Genomic DNA, 8,548 nt, shown 5'->3' on the forward strand with positions numbered 1-8,548 from the left:
ACACACACTCATACTCACACCCATCCCCCTTCCCAGATCATCCATGATGCCCTGTGAACATCCATTCAGAACATTTTCCAACCTTTCTGCAAGTCACAGAGCACTTTTTTCTGGACATAAATAGGGATTTCAACAGGATTTCAACAAAAGCTGTCACTCCGTCTCCACAAAACTCATCAAGCACCAAACAAGAGAGGAAAATGGTTTGAAGCTGATTGTAACAGATTAAGGCAGGACGTTCAGTTCTGAGGAATCGCTGTTTGAGCAGGGAGTCAGATGAGCCGAGGGGCTTGCTGGAGGAAGCAAGAGAGCAGACATAAATCAAGGACACAACACACACTTCCCCCCCCCCCCATGGCTCTCAGGCCCATGGAAAAGTTTCAGAGAAAATCCAAGAAAATGAAAATGGAACTAGCCCCAAATATATCCCAGATGTCCACTTCCAACTCCCAAGGAACAGGAAGGCAAAATAGAATAGAGCATCTTCCAGCTTTCCTAAAAATATTTAAAATGAAAATGAACCCCTTGCAATATGTCGCCCACTAGTCTGGCCTCCAGAATTTACTTTCTCTCCTTTCTTAAACCAAGTAGCAAATTGACGCCTAAGCATATGCTGCCTTGTTCTCTAAATGTGTCAGCACGTGCCTTGTTCCCAATCATACGAATGGTTTGGAGGGCAAGAGGGCAAAAGCCATAGCTGGTGCTTGTACCGAGTCCACAGCTGCTAACGGGTGTTCAATACTTATTGATTAAGTGATTGCTTGATTGACCGATTGAAACATAAACCTTATTTATTGATTGACTGAAACACAAACCTTAAATATATGATCTACAGATACATATCACCTGTTAATAAAATGCTCACCAGACGCCAGATTGTGTAGAGAAAGGGTTTGTGAAGTTATTGCCATCATAATAATGGTAAATAAATACCCCTTTAGAGTTTACAAAGCACTCTCATAACATTATCTCTTACCTCCTGTAACAGCCGTGTGAAGTAAGTATTGAGGTTAATTCTCCAGTCCCAGCACCTTTCTGAGGATATAACCAGATGGGCTAATTACTCAGTTCATAAAAGAATATGCCCACTCTAACCCCGGGAATCCTGGATCGAGCTGTGTTAGCAGAAACACACAGCAGTGAGCTCTCCTTGTGTGTCTTCAAAAAGACACATAGAGTCTGAACAATGGCAGCTATAAACAGCAAAGTGAATTCATCTGGAAAGAGAACCTACAGGCTTTATTTTTCATATTCCTACCACTATTAATTCATCTTTTCTTTGTGGGATGTTTCTGTTGTGTTTTGTGCTTTTAGTGTAATTTTTTGAGTAACTTAGCCCCCCTCCCCACGCGCACACACACACACACAAATATCTGACACTTAAAACAAAACAAAACTAAAACTAAAATGAGCTAGGGAAAGAAATACTAGAAAAAATAGTTCATACATCAACCTATTCCAGCTCAACTTATTTTATTTTGACAACAAATCCAGTTTGGAACCAAGAAACTCGTTAATAAACCTGTCCTTATGATGTTTCTAGACCAATTTTTCAATTTTAAAGGCTTTAAAAAGTGTGTTCAGGATTGTACAATCCTCCAAAATTTTCAGACTTTTCATGTTATAATGTCTATAATTTACTTTAAAGTGCAACAGTATAGGAAGTGTAATGGGGGCATGTGAGTGTGTGTGTGTGTGTATGTGTCTAAATTAGTTTCAATCTACCCCACAGGGTAGGTTAGTTAACATCTGAAGAACCCTTATCAGAAATACGCACCCCAGGAGTGTTAATTAACATTTGAAAGATCCTAATTAGAAGTCCCAACTCCAGAAACTCCATGACAATCACTTCAAATACCAAATTCTTCATCTAAAATACCGAGGTCATCCATTTAACATAAGGAATATTTCAGAAATAATTTCTCACTGTTGAAATAAACAGTGTTCAAACATGCAGATTGGCTAAAATACCACATAGGTATCTCTACTACGGCATTAATGGAGAATAAAACTGTGAGGAGCCCAACAGTCTACTTCAGCGGGATATTGTGGCTTGGTCTCTTGGCAATACTATTTTGCACGACTTGACAGAGAGTTCTGTTCCCTGAACCAATTGGAAAGCTGGCTAATTCTACCTTTAGTTAGAATCCTGCTCCATCTGCCTGCAGTAAACCCAATACTGCCTGCAGTAAACACTTCTTGCAAGGTGCTTTTAAGAGTATCAGAATAGAGAACCAGAGCTTCACCAAGAGTACAAGATCAGACCTCTGACTGCTTCTGATAAATGTTTGCACAGGCAGAATTCATAGAAACTTCATGGTAACCTATCCCCTGGTAGGTAGCAAGGTCATGGGGGAGGGGACCATGACCCTTACTTACCTATGATCCTTAGAGGCAACCAATATCCACCAAAACAACATAACTCTGATCAGCCAAACCGACTTTGGACATGGGGCGCCTGGGTGGCTCAGTTGGTTAAACGTCTGACTTAGGCTCAGGTCATGATCTCCCGGCTCATGAGTTCGAGTCTCATGTCAGGCTCTGTGCTGACAGCTCAGAGCCTGGAACCTGCTTCACATTCTGTGTCTCCCTCTCTCTCTGTCCCTCCCCTGATCGCACTCTGTCACCCTCTCTATCTCTCTCTCAAATATAACAAACATTAAAAAAATTTCAAATTGACTTCAGACAATTTGCACAGTTCAGCTTGAACTAATATTATCTGGGATTGTTGGGAGTAGAATATTATGCTTCTCTACTGCATTGTAGACCACAGGGAAAGGTACTTCATCCTCTCATACGTGGAAGTTTGGGGAAGGTCATTCATTTGGCTTTCTCTCTCTCTCTCTCTCTCTCTCTCTCTCTCTCTCTCTCTCTCTCACACACACACACACACACACACACACACACACACCATACAGGTCTCAAGATTCACACTCAGATGGGTGCTTGGGAGCTTCCATGGGAATCCTTTAATAAAACGGTTCTTCATTCATGATTGGCTATTGATCCCTATGTGTATATTTCACCAGTCAGAAACTCAGAGAAGAGGGGAGATGTGTGGCATCCTGAACCCATACCAGAATACTCTGCGCCCATCAAAATCATTTTTTTCTAACAATATTTAACAACATGGTAAAATACTTACACATAATTGTAAGTGAACAAAGCTTGGTGCTCAAGAAGGTACGTAGTAGAGTTTCAGTTTTATTTTATATACAGAAGGAAAACAGAAGAAAACATCCCCAAAATGTGTTATCTACTTATCACAGAGATGACACCACTAAAGGTTTCTTTTTTTTTTTTTTTTTTTTTTTTTTAGAGAGAGAAAGAGACAGAGAGCACAAGCAGGGGGAAAGGACAGAGGGAGAGAGAGAGAGAGAGAGAGAGAGAGAATCCCAAACAGGCTCCATCCCTGCTTGATCTCACAACCCTGGGATTATGACCTGAGCTAAAATCAAGAGTCAGACATTCAATCAACTGAGCCACCCAGGCACCTCTGAAGATTCCTATTTTCAATTGTTATACTTTCAAACTGCTTTATAATGTACAAAAACATTTATATCAAGTTTAAAAAAATGTTACTGTAACAATTTAAATCTTTGCTCTTACCAGAGCAGGCTGAATACCGGTGATGTTCAACAGAATAGAAACCAAGATACATATATAATTTTAAATTTTCTTGGGACCCCTGGGTGGCTCAGTCCATTGAGCGTCTGACTTCGGCTCAGATCATGATCTCAAAGTTCACAAGTTTGAGCCCTCCGTTGGGCTCTGTGCTGACAGCTCAGAGCCTGGAGCCTGCTTCAGATTCTGTGTCTCTCTTTCCACCCCTCCCCCACTCACACTGTCTCTCTCTATCAAAAATAAATAAAAACATTAAAAAATAATAAATTTTCTAGCAGCCATATTTTAAAAATGCAAAAAAACAGATGAAATTAATTTTAATAATACATTTTATTTAACCCAATGTACCAAAATATTATCATTTGAATGTGAACCCAATATAAACAGTATTTGTAAGATGTTATATATTCTCTCTGTAGTACTAGTCTTCAAACAAACAAAAAACAGTGTATTTTACACTGAGAGCACTAGCTTTATTTCAGACCACATTTCAAGGACTCAATAGCCGCACATGACTCATGGCTCCTGAAAGGGACAACAGAGCTCTAGATGCTAGCTACAGGAAAATTAACATCAAAAACACAATGCCAGGAGAGTAGAGGTCTCTCCCAGAGTGGTTTAGACTGGGACATTCTCATGTAGTATATTGTAAAGTTGGGATTGTAAAGGCTGCTGTTTAGACAGTGAGTATTCACTCTTTATTCATTTATTGCTCACTGAGCCATCATCCTCAGTCAGGCGTTTGGCCCGGGATGATGAGGTGAGGGAAAGGGAGTCAGGCCCTCTGGTGTCCCAGTGTCCAGTGGGTGAGATGGACCATTAATAGACCGTTGCAATAGCACGCTGTAGATGTGATGATGACACATCCTATGGGGTGACTAGCACACAGATGATGACAATGGCATCGACAGAGCACAGCTTCCTGCAGGAGGGGACGGTTGAACTGGTCCTAGAGATGAATGGAGAGCCTTGGCAGCAGCAGTGGAATGGGCAACAGGCATATATATGCAAAGGGACAGGCCTCTCTCCCAGGACAGGGTGAGGTCAGGGGTGTCTGGATCACAAGCTGTATCAGAAGAAACACTGGGAAGTGGGAGTAGAGAGAGGGCAGAGGCCATGGGGTGGAGCACAAACACAAGAGATAGGATTAGATTCATGTTCTAGAAAGGCCAGTTATTCTCACTCTTCGCACCTTAGTGGGTTAAATAGGGGACCCAAAAAATATGTCCAAGTGCTCACCCTTATCTCCATGAATGTGACTTTATTTGGAAACGGGATCTTTGCAGATGTAATGAAAGGATCTCTGGATGAGATCATCCTGGATTTGGGTAAAAATCCTAAATCCAGTGGTGTCTTTATAAGAAGAGGAGAGGACATACAGAGATAGGCAGGCAGGAGAGGCCATACGATGCCAGAGCAGAGATTAAAGCGATGTGTCTAAAAGCCAAGGAATACCAAAGATGGCTGGGAACTCCCAAAAGGTAGGAAGAGACAAGGAGGGATTCTCCCTCAGACCCTTCAGAGGGAGCAGAGCCAATGCATTGATTTTGGACTTAACAGCTTCCAGAATTGCGAGAGAATTAACTTCTGTTGTGTTAAGCTGCCGCATTTGTGGTAATTAGTTACAGCAGTTCTAGGAAACTAATACAAGGGATTACTGTGAAATGGAATATGAACAAATGTATGATGCCTATATGCTTGAGCAAAAAAAAAAAAAAAAAGTGCCTGCTTTGATTTTGGAAATTTCCACATGTCTAATCTGCTTTAATTTCTCAGCACCCCCTTCCCCAGCTGGGTCTACCATCCATGATGGTAGAAATAAGCACATTTGTTTTCTTGACTGCCCTGTTTCTCCCACTTCCCTTCTACTGTGTTACATCCCACTCCCCGCCGTGGAGAGCAGTGGACTCTGTGACCTCAGGAATCCCTGCACCGGTGACAGCTCTTACCCCAGTCTTCCATTCCAGCTTTCTTCTCTCAGCTACACGCCTCTCCCAAGTGTCAAGGTCACCCCGTCAGGACCCTGACTTTGCCACTGTCTACAGTATGGGCCCCACACAGTACAGACTCCAGAACACAGAATCTGTGCACGTGTAATGAGCAAACACATTTCCCACATTTTCTATGCACAATCAATACAATAATAATGGAGGTAATTGCTAATTTACAGCGGCATTAATTAAAGGAGGATCTTTGCCTGTCTACCTATAACACATTTTCAGGTTCAAAATCATACATGTTATCTTTAAGGATGCCGTTGGTCTTTGAAGCATTTTCATATTTGCTAATTCAATCAAAACTCAAGAGTTTTTGGAACAAATCTGAAGGTGTGCTGACCTCCATAAAGGTACCTTTTGTCATATGTGGTTTGCAAAAGTCAGTATCTAATCTCACCATAATTTATTTGCTAATTGTACACAGATAGGTAATATTCCTACTTCTGAACTCAGCCAGTCCCCAAACCCCCTTCCCCCTAAAAATTAGATTTAAATAATACAGTGAAGTCAAACCAAATGAAGAATTCCACATTCCTGGATCACGGCAGGAGCTTTTTATCCTTAGGAATGTGTCTATGTGAAAATAAAGTACACTCCAAGAAGCAACATTAACAGTTCTCCCCATGATGCAGGAAAGGCACTGTTAAGAACTCCAGGGTTTATTTTTGCAATTTTGACACAATTCAGTAATTTTCCAGAAGGTCAGAGGGCATGAAGCAGATGGTTGGTTTCCTCTGATTCACAACAGTAACGTCCTTCCTAGCCAGTCCCCGCGCCTGGTCCAGGGCCCTGTTCTCTTCCCTGCTGCTATTTCTGAAACCTCTTGCCTGCCCATCCCTCCTGCCCCTTCCCACAGCCTGTCAATCCGTCCGTCCGAGATAGGAAACCGTCTTCCCAAAGTTTGTATCTAAACATGTCATGACCTGTTTAAAACGTTCCTTTCACCATTGCCTTGGGGATAAAATCTGAACTGCCTGGCAGGACATCCAAGGGTCCCCTTGACCCCCCCACCCACAGCCCCCTGGGCTCACCCTTCCTCTGACAGCAAATGCACCTGAGCTCTAACCACACCAAAGCCATCTGAATTTCCAGATCATCTCTCTCAGCACCAAGTCACAGCATTTCATAAATGAAGGGATTGTTTTGTTGTTTATTAGGCATGTTGTGCTCTCTTTTGTTTACTTTGGAACACTTCAGATTTGGTTATAATTTAAACTATTTAGTTACCGTCATTTGTTTTATTTTTACTGATTTTTAAATCCTGAAAGGACCAAAAAATAATAAGTTCTCAAAAGGAGGCAAAAATGTTAATAACTACAACAACAAAACCCGGTATGCTGACAATATTTTGTTTGAGTCGTAGGATGTCCCTGTTCTCAGGACACCCCTGCCCAAATATTAGTCTAAGCTGTCACAGTATCTGCAACTTTTCCCCAAATGACACAGTGAAGGACAAAAATGTGAATGGAAGGGGATGACATTTTTTTAAATAAAAGTTGGAGAGGGGCGCTTGGGTGACTCAGTCACTTAAGACTCAGGTCACGATCTCGAAGTTTGTGAGTTCGAGCCCCGCATCAGGCTCTGTGCTGACAGCTTTGAGCCTGCAGCTTGCTTTGGATTCTGTGTCTCCCTCTCTCTCTGTTCATGCTCTGCCTCTCTCTCTCTCTCTCTCTCTCTCTCTCTCTCTCTCTCAAAAGTTAATAAACATTTAACAAATTTTTTTTAATTTGGAGAGAGTGGGCAAGAGGGTTGAAGGACACTGGTCACTGGACAAATGGACCCTGCAGGAGCTGGCTTTGGCAGAAGCCAGACGAGGTGGAACCTAGTCTGTTCTTCTCTGTGGATCCAGCACTTTCTCAGGACACTGCTCAGAGCTGCTCCCGCAAACCAAGTTCACATGCACGTGTTACTGCAGACCCGCAACAAAGAACAGGGCTCTCACAGCCAAGAATGATGGCAGCCCTGAAATGAGAGAAGGTGTGGAAATGAAAATCTAGAGTGAAGTCCAAGTGAGGGGATTTTATAGCCACCTCCCCTCAGACCATCCGCTCTCCTGCTTTGTTTCACACCATCTTTACCTCCGTCACACCCCCAAATAGCAGCTTTTCTCAGTTGTCAAACCTCAACACGTCATAATTCAAAACACTTTCCATCTGAAATGGGCCTTTAAAAACCATTTCCAAATCCCACAATGTCTTTCTTATTGCATAGCCTATCAATGTGTATACTGCCTTCCATGCCTTCAGAATTAATATCTGCCTTCAAACTCTTGAACTAGTTTTTTTAAGTTAAGTCTTGGAAAACTGGATCATAATCTGGATACCTACTAAAACCCTTCTCGTTCCCACCTTCCAACTTTGTACGTCTAGGGAAGGCAGGGAGCAGTGGAAATCACAACCCTAGCAGGCAAGGCACACTGTGTCGGTGGGGAAAATAATTTCCCTTCTACCCTTCTAGGTTCTTGGCTGAGACCCCTCTGTAATTAAAAGCCAGATTAACAGGAGAAATACAAACAGAAATATAATAACATATATACCTCCTGTCTGCATGAGAGAGACACAGGAAAACTGAGTAACTGAAATGGCCCAAGCCACCACCTTAAATACCATTTGTAGCTAAACACAAACTGGGAAGACACTTATGAGAAGTTACCAAGAAAAACACAGCAAACAAGGGTAAGGTTGTTGTTGGGCAGATTTAAATCCTTACCTTCTGGGCGCCTGGGTGACTCATTTGGTTAAGTGTCTGACTTCGGCTCACATCATGATCTCACGGTTTGTGGGTCTGAGCCCCACATCAGGCTCTGTGCTGACAGCTCAGAGCCTGGAGCCTGCTTCTCAGATTCTAGGTTTCCCTCTCTCTATCTCTCTCTGCCCCTCCTTTCTACTTAGCTTTCAGAGCTAAGCTACTTAGCTTTCAGAGCTTCT

This window comes from Panthera uncia, chromosome B1, assembly GCF_023721935.1.
Source record: "Panthera uncia isolate 11264 chromosome B1, Puncia_PCG_1.0, whole genome shotgun sequence".
Taxonomy (NCBI): Eukaryota; Metazoa; Chordata; class Mammalia; order Carnivora; family Felidae; genus Panthera; species Panthera uncia.